At 32.2% G+C, this 19,688-nt stretch overlaps 1 protein-coding gene and 1 pseudogene across 1 annotated transcript in view; both read right to left on the bottom strand.

Moving 5' to 3' along the window:
* The window catches only part of LOC119640256, a 104,553-nt gene that overhangs the window by 69,660 nt on the left and 15,205 nt on the right, over positions 1-19,688 (bottom strand). The gene's annotated exons all lie outside the window — the stretch shown is intronic.
* On the bottom strand, positions 1,454-3,304 carry LOC119640257 (annotated as a pseudogene).

Genomic DNA, 19,688 nt, shown 5'->3' with positions numbered 1-19,688 from the left:
ACTTAAAACCGTAGACGAAAGCGAAAACAAAACGACGTCGGCACATACGTCCCGAATGCTGTGAACTCTCCTTCGACCTGATCTCCGAGTTCTGGGTCCTGGCAATAAAAATTCTGCAAAGGAAGTCATTGTCCTGCATAAACATATATAGGCTTAAGAAAGAGAGAACGATTTCTGGTTTGTATTCAAAGATTCCACCGTGTTTTCATTAGATTAATTAAAAAAGCCTCACATGCAATTTATTTATACAACCATCAGTCAGTCTGTATTTGCAAACAGCTGTTCAATTGAAAAAACGACTAAGAATGTGGAAGCATCTGAGAGTAAGCGTATAAATTTGGTCGCATCTGAAAGTAAGCGTATAAAGAGTTACTCTGTATTTGCTTAGAATTGGGAATAATTGAGAGAATCGGTCTGTATTTGTTTACAATTGAGAATAATTGAAAAAGTCAGTCTGTTTTTGTAAACATCTGTTTAATTGAAAAAACGACTAAGAATTTGGTCGCATCTGAGAGTAAGCGTATAAAAAGTTACTCTGTATTTGTTCGCCAGCATTAAATTAAATGGTTTACAAGTCTAGTGTGATGTACCATCGAATAACATTAGCATTAAGGTTAACATAAACATGTTTGATAGATTCCTTGCTAAATGCAAACACCTATAACGCTCCCACAAAGTATATATATTTATGATAAGTATCAAATTCTCCATTGAGGTTGCCCGTCTTTTGTCTCTTGTAAGCCTTCTCCCGACTGCAAATATTAACTTATCGACATGAAGTTTGGCAGGAACATTGAAAATTCGTGGTTTTGTATTTTTTATTTATTTACACATGAAATTCAGCTAACATGAACATACTGCTGAAATAGATTGACTCTTAAAAATCAATTTTATATACATTTTATGAATCCTCTTGTAAAACATAACGAAAAGACAAAACAAATAAAAAAAAATTAATACAAAATTCATGTATAAATAACAAGAGAAAAAAAAAACGAAAGAGAAGCATGTGCACAGCTAGCCCGAGTAGGGACCGAACCCATTTATTACTTACCATATATATTACTTATATATATATTATTGCTAGGCATATTTTTGTGTTTTGGACACATAGCATATAATGAGCGGACTAAACAAAAAAAGCGAAAATGGATGGAAATGTTTGTGTCCGGACTATGGATATTAGTTTGTTGGAAGGGATTGCCTACATACAATTTAAGAAAAATACGTAAAGGTTGACCTTGGCTTGCCGAAACGAAGTCCACTTCGAACTTTAAACACGTTTCATAGTAGCCTAGCTACTTTTGGCAGTGATTTAGGGGAAAGGTGGCCACGTTTGGTTCAGTATTACATCTGCAGTTAATGTTTAAATAGTTGGCTTTGGTTGTATGTTTTATGTTCATTGAAGATGCAATCATTTTTGTAATTGCAAATCTTGCTTTTTTGTAGTGACCTAAATAAAATAGCTTTGATTTAGATAGAAATTTTGCTGATAAGTGTATTTAACAAAAAGTTTGATTTTTAATATTTTGTTTTAAAGAAACAAAGCAAGCCGACAGGCTAGTGGATTTGATGGACAAAATTGTCCCATCATGCAAGATGGCTTTCACACTTAAAATAAAAGCCGCAGTGGCCAGGTACCCAAACAATTTGACAGTCATCCGCTTGAGACTCATGCAACCTCTTCTGAATATCAAACACATTGATTCTCTGCATCTCTTTTATTTATTAGGAGTAGAGAAAATATAACAAACCTTTTGATACCATCAGAGATAGCAACCCTAATAGCCTGTCGAATGTCGAGCAACTCAATAATATTACATCTTACGATTTAGTTAACGAAGTCTTGAAAGACTCTGATGTATCTCCTTGCTATTGTCGCCATTCAAGAGAACCCAAGCTAAAGCATGAACTAAAGGAGCGCGAATAACCACAAGGAAGACCAATGATAGTAAATACTAAGCTACTCTGGAAGAAAGTCGAGGATTTTGCATTTCGTGAATATCAATGTCGACACTACGTTTCAAGACCGCTGCCAAATTTTGAGTTACAATTGGCAAAGGAGGAGGAGGCGGCGGGGTAGGTGTTAATGAAAATATATAAAGTGGTATAAACAATTTGTGGAACAAATGTTGAGTGAGGACAGCATTCAAATCCTTAATCTCCAGCAATAGAATATCATTTAAATAATGCAAATGATCCAAATGTCCGCTACCCAATTTGATAATTTTTGATTAGATTGATGGCTGAAAAAGACGAAAAAAAATTCTTAGAAAACGAATTTCAAAAAGACGTGGAAAAAACTTACTCTATGTCGGTGGGTACACAACTATCTAATTCCAATATATGTTTCCCTATAAACCACACTAAATTGCTAAAATAGGGAGCGGTCGTTTTAATAATGCAACTTAAATATTAACAATAAGCAAGAGATCAACTAAGAACATTAGCTTACTTGTCTGTTATAAAACGTAACATGCTCGCATTTTGTACTTTATAAACATTTAACGATATGGTGCGAACTGCGATTCGTACCATACTCTCAGGATGATTAAAAAACTTAATAGCCTCCGTATATAACGGAAAATCGTTTCTATGCTAAGAGTTAAGATTCATATATGTATATATATATATATATATATGAATTTAATTTATCACTTGCTTCTCTTATTATATTACGTACCTCGTTATAAAAAAATATATGGTATGAGCGTTTAATTTTAAACTCAAAGTTTTCAAAATAATATATAATAACCCATAACATCTTCATCAGAAAAGTCAAATTTATGCACGATTATTGAGTTTACGTGATTGTTACTTAACAAATAATCTAAAAATAAAATAAGAAGCTATTAATAATTATTATAGTGATTGATGATACTAAGTTAGTATCAACCAACATAATGAAGTTTCATTACGTATATTTTCGAAGAGAATATTCAAAGTTTGTAATAATTGAACACATGCAAACCTGGAACCTCCACTTTTTTGACGCATTATATGCAAAAAGTATGATAACATATTTTTCTCTAGAAAAAAGCTGGAAAAAGGAAAATAATTAATACATAATTATAAAGAGTGAGTTATTAAGCGCTGCTTACTTGAAAACCGAACTGTCATGTTGATCACCTCATATTAAAATTTTCGCTACACTTCTTAACGATTCTACCAGCAAACCCCTATTACTCTCGGATACCGTTGTTTTTTTTTCTAAAATGCTATATAAATATTTTAGATGTTCCAACGATAAACAATTTTTTGGTTTATTTCAAGCGCCACCAAACCAACTCCGACTACGAAACATTTTTCTTCTCGAGTTTCAATTTTTTCTATTAATTTCAATTTCTTTCTATTAATATCGTTTCAATTTTTCCGCCCTTCAACCACAAATGCAATTTTATAATTTTAATCCGAAAACGTTCTTCAAATTACAGCTTTTTTACTTGATTTTAATATTGCATTTATTCAAAAAAAAATTTTTTACATCTTTTCCTAAATAATTCAACATTTTTTCTTGGGAACCCAGCCGATCATGGTATTGTACGACCAAATGGTTGCTGATAAATTAATAAAAACCGGGGCGTAACCAAATGGTTGTGTATAAACTGATAAATGAGAAATCAATGAAAAAAAAGATGAGAAATTGATTATAAATGAAGAGAAATTAACCTGCTGAAAACTTAATTAACAAGCTCGTAACTTAGGGTAATGTTATAAACTTTTTTTAAAACTTACATAGTGTCATATATTACGTAGTACTATGTAGTACTACTTACTATACATGCAAATGAATTCACATGTCTTGGTAGAATTTGAAATGGCAGCCAAAGTCTTCATAGACATTATGAGAAGGCCTTCTCAGACTGGCAATCTTGATGCGATATCAGTCCCCTCATGACTAACAATCAGTCAGGTTTGCCGCCCAAAACTTTGACTGTGTACTTAGTCAGACTGTGTACTTACTAAGACTGAATTTGCACACAATTGAGAAACGTATACAAACATTTGAAAGTAGAATGTTAAGAGTCCTCAACATATCCTCAATGTCATTTCTGGTGAATGGCCGATTTCCAAAAGGGCTCTTTAGGTGCTATTGATACTGATTGGGATCGTATTTAATTTTTTTCACTTTTTTGAGGTTTTGTGCATGTTTATCATAAGGCCAAGGTGGACACCACGATATGTTGAACTAATTTTTTCTTAATTATACCGTCCAGATCAAATAAAAGGTATTGAAGAGTAGAACGCGGAAAGCTGAGTGCGTTAATTCAAAAAATTTTGAAGATCTAATAATGTTTTCGTATTTAATGGTAATATCATTGGCCAATGTAAAAGAAATTAAGAAAAGAAATAAACCTGAGTGACGATGGCGGGGTTAATCACAACGTTAGGTCAAGTCAAACTTAGTCTTACTACTTTTTGATCACAGTATGTTATAGGCTTGCTTTCTAACGGAAATAGCGGAAAAATTTTTTTTAGTTTAAATTGAATAATTTCGTGGAATCACGTTTAGCAAAATATTATATTGCATACAATAAAAACTTTATCTCTCACCAACGCAATGCAAAAGTAAATCAATAAAAATTGACTATACATATCGATAAAGAGAATAAATGATAGACATCATTTAGGTTTCCGCAAACAAGTCCGAGCGGGGTAAACAGCATAATTGTATTTACATTGACTAAGCTTAATTAAGATAAAGTGCCTAGAGAAGCGGATAGGGGCATTTAAACTTATCTCACCAAGTAATGCGGGCGCGTCAATAGTAGCATTTATTACTTTGATTAAGGAGAAAAGCGCAAGAACAAATATACGTTTCTCAAGTGACGGTAACGATAATAGAAGCTACTTATTTTCATAGGGTGGAAGAGAGGCAATCGGGTCCCAACCCAAATTCTTAAGGGCAAACAGCAAGACTTGCTTTGAACAGATTCAATTGAATCTACATAGCACCTATATGAAGGAGACCACACAACAGAGGCATACTCACGTATAGGTCTAACCAAACACATGTACAGCCTTTTCCTAATGTACGGATCATCAAGCTCTTTGGACCACTTCTTTATAAAACCAAGCGCGGACCTAGCTTTAGTTTCAGAAGATTCAGGGAGCAGCATGCAACCAAATTATTCAAGTCACTTTGAAGCTGATATGATTGCGGTTCTTCGGAAAAGGAAGAAAACAGTTTCACATCATCAGCATACATTAAGATCTCGCTGGTTTTAATCACCGAGAGCAAATAATTAATATATAAACTAAATAAAATGGGGCCTAAGTGGCTTGAGGTAAGCCAGACGTCACGGGGAATTGATATTGTTGACCACAGAAGCACGTTCCCGTTACGATTCCAGTTACCATGCCAAAGATAATCAATTAACGAATCACGATAATTAGCTTTGACGATTCTAACCACTTTATCTTTATTAATTGTTGCCGCGAGGGTCAAGCACAGTTCTCATCCCAACAGCAAAGTAAGATTTATTCCTTCAAAAACCAAAGCTTTATCTTATTAAGAAAGATTAACTCGTTCACGTTTTTGATTCGAACATAATGAACGCCGAATCCATTTTGTGTAATACTTTTTTTTTACCTAATTCATTAGTTAAGGTCTCACATACAAATCCACTTGTGATGTAGTTTTAGCTGATTTCTTACCTAACTCCAAGAAATATTTTTCTATCATGTATTACTAAATGCTTATCGAAATTTTGCACATAAAACAAAAAAACTTACCACAAATTCAATATTATCCACTAATTTACAATGAAAGGATTTTAATTATGTATTGAGAGAAATTTTCCAAAACTCGCAATTAATCTCACGTACGAAATATTAATTTATTCATATTTATTTTTTTTAGACAATTTTAAAACGGTAAACCGCTCGCATTCCCAACACAAGTTTTTTCTATTATTATTCTTGTTTGTAATTTTTCAATATGTTGCAAATTCTCTACCATGAAAATACACCTATGGCATAAAAATTGAACTCTCAAAATTAAAAATGTCTCTCAAAAAATCTGAACAAATGTCTATGAAAATTACCAAAAACCAATCGAGGACGACCGAAATCCAAAAATTCTCTGCGCATCATTTTTATTTAGCAAAAAAAAAAAACCAATCCAATTTACTTTTTATGTTGTTTTCTATTTCCATAGTGTTCTCATCTCATGATAGCTACGAACGATGAGAGTCAGTATAGGTTTTATGTACGCTTTCGTTAATCAAAATTCGAGTATAGATGTATAGTGTTGATGTTCAATGTGGTGCATCTCTTAGTAACTGAAATCACTTTCGCTTATGCTACACAACAAAAATGGAACGTTGACAGTTTCTTTTACATATCATTCCCACCATTTACATTCCATAGTTAGCGGTAGTTAGACATGCTGTCATCGAGGTTATTAGCTTTTCAAAATCTCTTTACTATGGTTGCATAAAGTCTTTGTTAATAATCTTTGGCTATTCATAAAACATATGTTGCATAGTCCTAATTCAATGAGTCTTAGTTCTTTTCATTTTTTTCTTTCAATTTTTATTCTTTATACATGAACCTAACCTACGGGGGATGATCTCACGGTAGCGTAGAGAAAAAATAACTCTTACAGAGAAAGTAATTCGTCTTACGTTCAGGGAATGGCTCAACGAGAGGTATTTAAATCTTTAAAGCGAACTGATTGCCTTTAAAATCTACGGGTGGACACTTATGCGGACGGATTTATTACAGAGCAAAGCGCTTTCTTACAATTCTTTAATTATACTCCTTCAATTTAACTAAAAGATCAGTACTCACTTCCACACTTCCTGACCGCCATTATAACCACATGTGTGCCATGAATGAGTAGCCTCAAGTAAAGATATGCTATCTGTAGTAAAATTGGTGAATTAATGAATTCTTAACAATACCGTCCATGTGGGTATCAAATAAGAAGATATGGGGAGTAGAATGCGTCAAGCTAAGTGGGTTAATTTTAAAATAAATATGGTGGACAACAGGACATTGTAAATTAAATTTTTTAAAACAATACCTTTTATTAAATTAAAAGGTGAGAGATAAACTTTATCACATGCACTTCTTTTTGATCCTAACGAAAAGTGTGGAGCGCGATGGATGCGCGTGATTCGGTCCGAGCCGAATATAACATCCTTAGTTATTTTATATAGAAATTTTTCGCACATATAATTAATGCAAAAGATTACATATAAAGAGTATTTGAATTATGCCAGTCCCTTGAACTATTGGTCTTCACCGTTAATTTGTTTTACTTTTTTTTTTGTTTTTCTATGTGAACAATAAATTGTTGTTTGGATACTTATTGACTGAGTCATTCATGCACATCAGACCGTTTGCAACCATTACTCGCTCCAGAAACAATGCAACCCACTCCGATAAATGTTAAATGTAAATATTTCTCTATAAATGTTTCGGCTTACAACACAAAACAGTAACAATAATAATATGAAGTTAAAAGAAAAAAGTTTGTTTACTAACTGTTCCAAGAGTTTCTTTTTATTGTCAAAGCTTATGAGCTAACCACGTATAATATTGAAAATATATGTATATATGTATATATACATATATGCATTAATATACTGGAAAAGCCTGTATTGCGTACATCATAACTATCATTTTGAGATAACTATAGACTGATTTTGTTCATTTTGAGAGTAGTGTGAATTGATTTTGAAACGTATTGTAGAGTTTTCACATAGATATGTATATGCAAACGTATCGAAAGTTCGATGGTGTATGCCTAAAATTTAAATATCTACGGATGAGCATATGGTATTTACTAAACATTGGGTACATTTGCTTAGCAATAGCTCTACTTTTAACTGTTGCAAATGCCAAGAAAATTGAACACTTGTCGATATTATTTGAGATTATGTTAAAAAAAAATTCATTTAGAAATTTTCTTTCTTTTCTTGCGCTTGAATATAAAATTATTAAAAAAGTAAAGACTACAACGAATTTCCAAAAAGTAAACTAATACTCACATTGGTAAATATATTCGTAGCCAATGAGTTCGCTTAAATGTCCTCTTATTATATGTAGTAAGCATCATGGAAATATTCATGTATTATTATACCACGCATTTTATTGATACCAAAATCAGTTGTTTTTTTCTAATAAATGTTTGGTGTAGGTTTTATTAATACGAAAATCAGTTGTATTTTTCTTAGTTGTCATGAGTGAAAGTTTTAAACATGTAAAAATTCACTAAATTTGTTGAAGTTTTAGAGAATGATGTCATAAAAATCTTGTCTTTTGGACTGCAAAATAAGTGGATTATTTTTGAGAGTTGCAAATACGGTTATGAGAAATGGAACTCTTGACGAAAACAGAAAGAAGTCCGCAACTGCTAAAGAAACACGGATAGCGCAGTAAGTGAAAAAGGAATGCCTCTATGGCCTAGTAAGGAAGTAGCAGTGGCTGCTGCTACTAAGAAGGCTTGTGAAAACACAAAAATTGAGAAAGAAAATATGAAAAATATTAAAAAGGTAGGCACGGTGAAAGCGAAATCGACCAAAGCTACTGTTAATTCGAAGCAATTAAACCCAAGCGCCAAAAGCGAGAACCACAATAATTCCGCAACCTAAAAAAGCAATTACAACTGCCGCTACTAAAAAAAAATTACTGTCGGTAAAAAGCAAATTTCTATATTTTTAGAAATGAGCCATATCCACCTGCACATAGAAAGACGCCTACAATTCCCGGAATACTACGAATAAGTACTTTTTCCGATTATTGGAAATTTATAAATGCAAATGAAATAGAAATGTACAAGCATGAAACGCTCATTTTTTAAAGTATGCTGATAGATATGCTTCCAACCTTAAAGCAAATTGTGGATACCATGCCTTCAAAGAGATTTTAATTTTAGCACGAGCATTCATTGAGCCATTTATTTCACATCTGCGAATCAAAGCTACTCGGCGAGAGTGTTACCTATCGATGCGAACCTAACATGCGAACGGCATGTTGCTCAACGAGTTGCACATTTGCAGAATATTTGCTAGAAGATTTGCTATCAAAAGAACACAGAAGAAAAAAAAAATTAATTTCATCACCAATAAGCAAAATGACCAACAACGTCAATAAATTCGAAAATCTAAGGAAAAATTCATCAAAAAATGACGCTCGGCGTTTGTAAACAAGTTACCGCTACTACCTCAAACATTTCACGAAAGTACTTCAACTTTCACAACGGAAGCCAGAGCTATCCTTCACGCTGCCAACCTTGCCCATAAAAACAAACTCAAAACCGTTATTGTTACCGACAGTTTGTCTGTATTACAAGCTGTTCGGAATCCTTCGACTTCGAGATGGAGCACCATCAACAAATTAAGGAATATAATTACTACACCCGACGGAAAAATTAAATTGTTATGGGTACCAAGTCACATCGGTTTACTGGGAAATGAGCAGGCTGATCGAGCGGCAAAGCATGCTGCTTCTGCTCCTCTAATTATGGATGATGTCATGGAAAAGTTGGATCTTCAAAGATACATTGGAAGAAAAGTTAAAGAGAAAATTACAGAAGGAAATGTACAATACCATCATCAACACTACTCTTTTATTAACCCTCAATTAACTCCACCTTTATATCCAACAAGTGTTGAGAAAACCAAGATCCAAACATTCTCGAGAATTCGCCTTGGTCATACAATTGCAACTCACCAATGGATCCTGAAGGAGTCTTCTTCCCCAATCTGCTGTTGTGGACAAACTCTTACTATAAAGCACATTCTCTGCGATTGCCTCAACTTTTCCTCGGCTAGAAGTATTGCATTTGGAACGATTAACCCTTTGAACATTCTACAATCAGCTTCAGAACAGAATATCAATTCAATATATTACTTTTTTAATACTACTAAGTTCATTATCTAATATCCATTTATTTAAATTAGAGCCGATAGCCTGTGTTGCTAGTGCTCAATGTCTTTTTTTTAGTCTAAGAATTCATTTCATTAGTCTAAAATTAAAATAATAATATATCCGCCTGAGTGGCCGAGTAGGCAAGAGTCTCGACTAGCAACTCAATAGTCGTGGGTTCAAACCTCAAGTGCGGTAGAGTTTTTAATAAAAAAAAGCCGATAGCCCTAGATGCTAGTGCTTTAAGACTTTAGTCTTCGAATTTATTCTCTGGCTAAATTTATAATAATAATAATAATAATAAAATAATAATAATAATAATAATACCTCAAACAGACAGAGAGAAAACAAATGTATGTAAATTCAATTATCTACAACAGATTTTTCTTAGCTATTCATTAAATTTCAGGGCAGTCAGGCGTTGCGCCAAATCAATTGAACGAAAGCAATGTTTTTTACGTGCTCTCGTCCTTGTCATCTAATTTTCGGTTTCCTTTTATCATATATTTATTTATATATATTACACTCTTCGCCCTAAGCGGAAATCGCAAACTCAACGTTAGCCCCCACGCTGATAATGTCTCTGCTAATGTAATACGAACAGGAGGCAGTCGGAAGGAGCCTAGTCTCCTAAGCAAGGCAGACGGGGTAATCCTAGTAGAGAGCTTTCATTGTATCGGGAACCGATTGTGCCTTATGGATAGAATAGAATAGATGGATGGATACATGTCATGTGAAAAACTGAACTTACTGGACTTTTTTTGATATTCTAATCATTTTTTGAATATTTTGAATAGCGAACAGTTAAAATCGATCAATTATTGCTGATTGTGTTTGTTATTAACCGTTTTGCAAACGATTACTTCACACCTGGTATACCTAGTAAATGTTTCCAAAAAATTCTTCCTCCAAACTTTAAAATTTCATCAAAATTTTGCAAACTATGCAAATTTCTTAAGTGCCTACTACACTATCATTATTGAACAATGGAGAAATAATCCCTGATATCGAGAAAGCTTTCGCTTTCTTCAATTTTCACGCTATCATTGTTAACTGGACTTGTCCTTTTGATAACAAATTTGAACTTTTTGCTCAAAATGTGGACACAGTTATCATTACTGATTTCAACAGAAATTTCTGGGCCAACGTTTCTGAAATAACAGCTTTGATCAAAAATATCGAAAATTTGAAAGCCTTTAGTATTATATAACACTTTGTGCCTTGGAACTCTTAGTCAAAATATTCAATTATATAAAAATAATCATATTCTTCTTCATCTTGTTCTTTGAGCGAAAACAAGTCCGTGTACCAAACTTCATGAAAATATTTCGAAATTTGCGTCTGTAGGCGAAACACAAGAAAACCAGAAGGATAGATGTACTTAGATTCGATTCAGAAAGGGAGTTTAAATCGAACGATATAATAACAATGCCGTGTTATATACATCCGCACCAACATATCCTTGTATCACAAATGGTGTAGCGTCTAAAAACTTTCCTTCAATTAAAGCAAGCTTTCGAAAATACAAAGCATTATATGTTAAAATTTTCTAGTCAATAGTTCGCTAATTAAAACAAACATCAACCTGCAAATTGCAAAATACGAGTTTAGAGACACAACACGTACGTACCAAAGCCGTTGCCCTAAATTTTCTTCCTATATATTTTTTTTCTGTCGAAGTTAGTCGTCAGCTTTCGCCCAAAGAGTAGAAGATTTTTAATTAGTTTTAAAATTGAGCTTATAGTCAGTCACTCTTAATTATTATAATTTACAAATTCCCTTCCGAGTTAAAAAAACCGCAATAGTTTAGTTTTAGTACAACCAAGAACAAAACAAAGACAATCTTAGCAATAAACTTTGCACACTTTTATAGCAACTTGACTACGGAGTAAAAAATTTCATTAGAATTAGTATGATAAAGAAAAGCGTTTACTTTCATGAATATTACTGTTTATATAACCGATGATGACTTTGTGGTAATGAAATCGAAATAAAATTATATAATTTATTTATAACATTGTAGCACAAGTAGAAAATTTCTAGCTCGCTTTTCTTTTGTTTATTTAAACATGATCCGTCTAATATAATCAACCATCAGTGTGTATTGCTTGTGATGTGAAGCTTTTCAACTCCTCTCACAACTTTGACAGTTTCCGTCGTCTAAAATGTTTATTGGCTGTAACATAAATTTAATGTCATTGAATATAAAAAAATGTAAATCTATGCGTCCCAGTAGAGGACCTTATATTACTTTCAATCCTAAATGAAACGATTAGACTTTGACGTCGGTGTTCCCGTTTAACGATCTGCAGCTTTTAATGGTTTAATCTGCACATGAAACGAGTGGTGCATAAGGCTCGATCGTCATTTGGTTTTATTAAAGGGTAGTCGAAAGATTGCGTCGATCCGTATGTAACAAATGGATCTCCAATTATCATTATTACGTTAATATAATTGAAGCAATCCTAAAACAATTTCTTCTGTTTACCTTACTTGGTTTAGGGTTGGGGTACTAACAAATCTCGATTACTCCTGGTCTTGAACGTAGAAGATTCGTAATGAAACTTATTCCAGCAGATATTCTATCATCATTCTTGTTCAGTAAACTTGATTTTAATAAGAGTCTTAAGGAATTTTTTTCCTCTTAGCTTAACTCAATGTAAGACTAATCAATAAACAATTTAATTATGTTTATTATTTGTGTTCAATAGACCAGTTCGGTAATTATGTGAAATCGTTGTGGTTTAACATGTGTGATTAAGGTTGCTTTAAGCAAATCTGGGATACTCACAATATAGTTTTCTGTTGGTACTTTTGGTCCCAAGTTCAATTGTTCATGCTAGGGTTAACGGCCCTCATTATGGAAGCACTGTTAATTAACTACGTATTATGTGTTAGGACGAATTCGGCCATATTGATTGAAGATTTCACTTTAATCAACTAAATAGGTCTATCTTAAAAGGACTCTAGTTCACGATCGTCTGAGGAATATTTCCAACGTCTGGGCGTATAATTTACAACGTCTCATAAGACGCAAACTAGAAATTACCCAAGATATTTTCGTAGCGAGTGTAAAAGTCAACCCCCATTTTTTTGGCTTAAGTTGCATTTGCTTAATCTATAAAATTTTTAGGTTAATTGACGAGCTAACGTTGAATCAAACGTATTTCATTAAGTGATTAAAGTCAATTTTAATACTAATTGATAGAATAACTTAAGATAAAAAAAAAAGAAGAAACTATAAATACACAACTAAATCGCAACAGAAACAATTTTTCATTAAAATTGAGATAACAGTGAGAGATAAAAAAAGAAAATGATAACAAAAAAAAAAAAACATTTTTATTGCTTGCTTTTATGAGACGTAAACTTGATAATAAAAATAAATTATTTTACAAAATCGTTGCAAATTTTTCTTTGTCAAGATATTTCAACAAATTAACGGTTAGCGAAAAAGAAAAAAACATTCTGCAAACGAAACCATTAAAGTCCAAAATTAAGGGAGTGGCCTCGCTATTAAATCAATAAACATTTTTTTACATTGAATTACGTTAACAATTATAAAAAAAAAAGTTAAAACACAAATCACAAAACCAAACTGTAACTGTTCGTTAACATAAGTTTTAATTCAGGGCAGTTGCAATTTTTAGCTCATTCTTTTTCAAGTAGTAATAAAAATTAAAAGTAAATAACTAAAAAGAGCGAAGAGCAGAAATTAAAGAAATATTATTGACGTCTGTTAAAGGCGTTAATCAATTTTAACCACGTTTTTTGAGTACGTTTTTGCATGTATTGAATGCAACTCATTGCTACAGGTATTTTTTTCTTTTTTTGTTGTCCTTTGTTTTATTTGCCGTCGAAGACTGGAAATACACTAATTTTCTGATTTCATTTGTAACATCGCTGAAGATGAACCTTAAAAAGCCGGTAATCGTAATCAAGAAATTCAGTCTGAGATGTTGAGTCGAATAGTCAAGTGCATCTTTAGTATTCCGAGTCGATTTAATCCGGTTTCACCGCGTTTATATATTTTTGAAACTGTTGTAAAATGCAAAAATTTGCAGAAAAAGCTGAAACTTGGCGTAGACTTTTGCCGACAGCGTCGTTTTTAGATAGATGATCGGTCCGTACATAAAAATATTTAAAAGTCGGAATTCGAGACAACAAAAAATGTAAGAATTGCACAATTTCTAGATTTAAAATCTAGACTTCTTCTCGCTAAGCTGTTTCTTTAACAAAGCTCCGTCGATCGGTTTAAAAGTTTTTAGAACAATATGAAGGCACTGGTGTTGACTCTTTCTTTGGTGCGTCCACTATTTTTGATATGATGGGTACATAAGATTCGCTCTTAAGCAGCTATAGCTAATTTTTTTACTAAATATAGTTTCATTGTTGTAATTTATAAAAGAGTTATAAAGCCTTCTTATATATGAACATTTTCCTTTTAAGTTTATTGTAAGCTCTTAACATAGCAAACTGGCGCCTGTTCCTTAATATGTCTAACAAAAAATAAGTCGTAAAAATTTCAGTTACCAGCATTCGATATATAAATATATAGGCACCATTGACAATGTTTTACCTTAAAATTATGAGGCCTTCAGTCGACTTATAGCTTCAAGTCTAGACATTAATAATAGATTATGCTTTCATTTTAAACAATTTATTGATTAAGTCATTTGATCTCGCATAAAAATATTCCTCAGACGATTATGACCTAAGAGGTTTCTAGTCATCTATCAAACATGAACTTAGAGGAAAGCTTAAAATCAAATTATATGTTGTCAGGTAGTAGAATTTCGGCCTTGTTTGTTCTATGGCTTTTGCCAGGACTTCAGAAACGTTTATCTCATAAAAGTGATATTTAGATTTGCAATTAAAATGCGCTTACATTTTCAATCTCCGACTACGTACCCCACAACATCTCGCGTAATATAACTTTTCATTTTTTTACGGCTACGACCATATTATTGATAAGCGTGGAAAATGCTGTTGAATTTCTAACTGCGTAGGAATAATTGGCATTTTCGAAGAATGTCAAACTGGAAACGTGAACTGACGTAGTCGAAATTTAGCAAACTTAATATTTTTGCCGAAGATTGTTCTTCACCTAAAATGCTATAAATTAGCCTTTGCTACGATATAAAGGCTAAATACTCATAACAATCTTTATATGGTGTTCGGGTACAAACAATGGATATACGTCGCTCAAATTTGTCACATTTAATTTTCATGACGAATTACTCTGAGCATTTATTATATCATCATATAAATGGAGAAAAATTTACTTTACACAAAGATCCCATACAAAATGCTTAGGAATTATTTATCTACAAATATAAAAACCTCTTTCCTTTGTTTAGAACATATATAAAAATGGTCTTCAAATTAATCTAAATAAAGTAGAATTAATTTATACAAGCGAGTGGATTATCAAGAAATTCTTATCTTACCATAAATTGCTTAAAACAATTTCTAATTTGCTTGCAAAACTTTCTGTTGAAAATATCACAAATTACTAACAATGCGTATACAATAGTGATAGCAGACCTTTATTTAAAAAAGAAATATATGTATCTACCTGTTTCTTTTTTGGGAAACGGTAAATAGCAGAACTGTAAATGATATCGTTTACAATGTATAGAAACGCTCGCCGTTAAATGTATTATGACGAGTAATGATTGTTAACATATTTTTCCACTAATTTTGAATGCTCTAATATGCACTTAAAACTTTTTTGGCATTTTATGGCTCTAAAAAACAAACGAATTGAATCAACGTTAGTAAGCTACTAAAAAAAGCTTTACAAACTATGTTTTTTTTTTTCAGCGGCTGCAAGTATACTTATGAATAAAATCACCTTGGAGGTGTAACCTTTTCAGTTCAATTTGACGTGCATCTCCTCAATATTGTCGTGCTATAGTAATCTTTATCAATTTATAAACAACAACTCGAACGGAAAATGGTGTGGTAAAGAGGAAAGCTGTCAAAGGATGTTCAGAAGGATGAGCAGAGAACTGAAAAGTCTAAAACGAGCCGATGCCGGGGAAAGACAAATAAGTAATAAGTCGGAAGAACCCAGACAAGCGTGAACGGGACTTCGGAAAGAATGGAGAAGCGGACGGACGACTTGACGCTTTAGTCCGATTGACTCCTTTGAAATTCCGTAGATTAAGAAATATCTTCGATTCATTTTCTTTTCTTTTTTTTTTTGGTTGACGGCATGTAAGTTTCAAATTCAAAAAATTAAAATGCAAAATGTTAATATATCTATTGGTGTATATTATAGCGAATTTCAAACTGTATATTAATGCGACAATCAATAATTAAGCTTCGGATTACATTTCTAAGGCTTTAATGCTTCCATATACGGTATTGTATTTCTGCTCCCTCTTCCTATTTTTGTTTTGTAACATTTTAAATTTTAATTTAAAACAGCTTATCGCACATTTCTATCTTCATCACTTTTATCCTCTACGGCCAATATAATTCGGTCAATGCATTTTCATGCGCACCGCAGCTCTTCTTACAGAAAATGAAAAGAAAAAACTTTAAATAAAAAGGCACGTAGGCACATATACCTTAGTATTTTATACAAATTTGATTACAGTTTCATAGCCCTGAAGAATGTGTTGATTTATTCTTGGTATTGCCCGACTTTAAATTTTGATTTGATTTGTTCTTTATATCTCTCATTTTTATATTCTCAGCACATTTTTGTTTTTACTGAACATATTTTTTGAATTTCATTTTTATTGTATCTGTTAATAGTCTTCGCAAAAGCGTTAATAAATTCTCATAAAATATACGAATAATTATTAGTTCGAACACGTTCCTCAAAACAGAGCAAATGCAATTTTGGAAAACACTTTTTTTTGACCACTAGAAAATAGGTTAATGACGAGCTGCTAAATTTGTTATAAAAGTAGAGTATATATTTGTAAAAATTTGTCTGGTTATAACGTATAGATTTTTGCTTTTAAGTTATCCCTTCATTTGACTTATAAGTCTTAATAACAATTCCACAGTTCAATCTTCGAATTCTCCTCGTTGGTCAATTTAATTCCTATTTCATCGTTGCTGAATTTCATATGTAAATAAATAAATATCTTAATAATTATAATTAGAATTTAATTTCGTCCATCTTCCATCATAAATTAAATTACAATAATGTCGCCTATCAACTACATTTTACTCAAGGTTCTTGAAATAAATAAAATAACGTATTAAAATGTGCAAACTTTTTACAGGGGGACTGTTGACTAAAAATTATCTGTAGTTTCATAGCGTAATGTGCATGCCTTAAACCAGTTTAGTTCACGCCTTGAATAACTTGGTAGTTTTTAAAAAAAAAAATGTTTAAATTTTAGAAAAATCATTAAGCGTTTTCATCAATTCTTATATACATCGAAAATCTATTCACTTGATTTATGTATTATATATCCATGCTTAAGAATAGATTATAAATTCTAAAGCGAAAATTTAAAAAGTATGACTTTTAAAAATTCCCCATTTAGAATACTCAGATATACATATGTTATAGAGCATGTTGTTTACCCGGCCAATTGTTGATGTTCTCAAAGATGGAAAAGTTAAAATAGGAAGGTAGCCCTTGAGAAATAGCCCTCATTAGTCTAAAAGGCGTCCATTGAAACACAAATAACCTCAAGAAGGAAAGTAGTGGAATAAGCTAGAGAAAATATTTCTTAACAATTATTTTATTGGATGGACAGAATTCATTAGGTATAATGTTATTATAAGCATTAAAAAAACAATTTATTTTGGAAAAACATTAACGGTTGGTAACACAGCCGCCATTTTCGTGAGGCATTTTATAATTTTAGGATCTCTACGTCTCACATAGTGGGTAATGCAAATTTCAATCCAAAAAAGAAGAAATATTTGAAAATCAATTTATTTATTTATTTCATTTAATTTACTCTAAGACAAAATACCATCTGCAGAAGTAAATGATGGGCTTTTAAAAATTCCGATCCTCGCGTGGTTGCCCACTATTTTAAATAAAACGTTCAATGTTCCTCACTTTTCAACAAAAACAAACAAAATATCGTCATTTATTAATGAATAATATTAACTTAAATTAACTTACCGGAACTGTACTACGGGTTTCTCCAGAAAAAGTTATTTTAATGATTTGGTAAAAAATTCGCATCAGATAAGAATTTAAGTTGTTGGACACTTGTGTTAAGGGAAATGATGGGCAGTGTGAAAAACTCTTAAAATTTTCAAAGTTTTTTTCCCTTTTGTATTTATTTGTTCTTTATGGTTTAATACTGTTCTTCATTCCTCTCTCTCTCTCGCCAAGGTTTAATGCCAGACTATATTGCTTTTACCACCTGTGTCACGGGCGGAATTGCCCTATTGAGATTTTATACGTTTGCGTAATGTAACAAAAAATGACATGAAAATGTGTAATATTGTTGTGTAAAATGAGTCTTTGCGAATTTTCGTTTTAATACGAATCTTTCTGGGATTAAGTTCGCATCACTGAATTGCAATCTTTGGATAGCTTAGGTTTCTCTACATCTATTTAAAATAAGTTCTATTTAAAGATAAGTTATTTACACAAACTTACGTTTATAACGTTTCAATGCTCCTTCTGGTCTTGTCGGTTCGAATATGACGATTCAACACTATTGATTCTACTTTGCCTTCCGCAAATACTCATCTGAAATAGTCTTTTGCAAGCAAATTGCAAATACCGAATTTTATTGAGCCATTTTCGCATTAACCTGTTTTCCCCCGAATTTGTGTTTATCACCAACTGCATAAACCTATTTCAGTTTACGACTTCACCAGGTAAAGCATTGTGACTCTTCATTCGGTTTTACCATTTTAAGATTTCCGCTTCCTAGAAAATCATGTAAGTTTGATGCGAGGTGCATTTTAGTAAATCAGTGATATTCGTAAAACTATTATCTTCATATCTATAGCAGTAGTCTATTAAATGAACATGAACTTTGGCTTTTTAAAGACATTCGTTAGTATAGTAGAGAAGATAAGAACAAGCCAGTAATACAGCGACCTGTAGCTTTTACCTATGGTTTCATCAGAGTCTCTTGGCCTATCAGACAAAAGCCCAAAATGCCAAGGAAGAATTTTCTTCTCTCTCTAAAAGAGAAATTTTAAAGCATCTATTAAGCCAATCAAAAAAATGAATTTTCTGGCTTTCTTTTTTAAAACAGTGGAAAATATTCTAAAAATGTACAATTTATTACCGATGTCTGTTTTGATTCTAAGGGTGTGGAACTTCAATAGGAACTGCAACTTTAATAGAATTAAACCAAGAAATTACTTTACGATTTACGAGTACCTCAGTTGACAGTTAGTGGTCCAAGCTCAACCCCAAAAAAATTTAAAAAGCTGATAATTATTTCATGGTGACTAGTAAAATGTCAACGGGCAAGACAACACAAAGTTAAACATTTTCGCCATCTGCCTCTTGAGAAATTTTAGCGAAGATTTGAATTTTAATGTAATTGCAGATTTGTTCCTTGCCTTCAAAATATGTTTTTTTTTTCATTTTAATACGGAAGATAAGTTAAAAAATTAGATATATCTCGAAAAAAACTCTTTATTTTTACGAAAATTGTTATTTAAAGAAAATGCCTTTAAAAATAGTATGTATCACTTCCCACTAAAATTCTTCCATTCACGTTTTATATTTTGGTGTCGGAATCGCTTTCTCGTGACCTAAATATTGGAGTTTTAAAAAATTCTATTTCTCTGTTTATATGTACGAGTGTGCGTGTAATACAAAAAAGCCTCCTGTAATTTGATTATCATTTAAA

Source organism: Glossina fuscipes, unplaced genomic scaffold (genome assembly GCF_014805625.2).
Source record: "Glossina fuscipes isolate IAEA_lab_2018 unplaced genomic scaffold, Yale_Gfus_2 116, whole genome shotgun sequence".
NCBI classification, from domain to species: domain Eukaryota; kingdom Metazoa; phylum Arthropoda; class Insecta; order Diptera; family Glossinidae; genus Glossina; species Glossina fuscipes.
The sequence above is the reverse complement of the archived record's forward strand: the minus strand, read 5'-3'. Positions and strand labels throughout refer to the sequence as shown.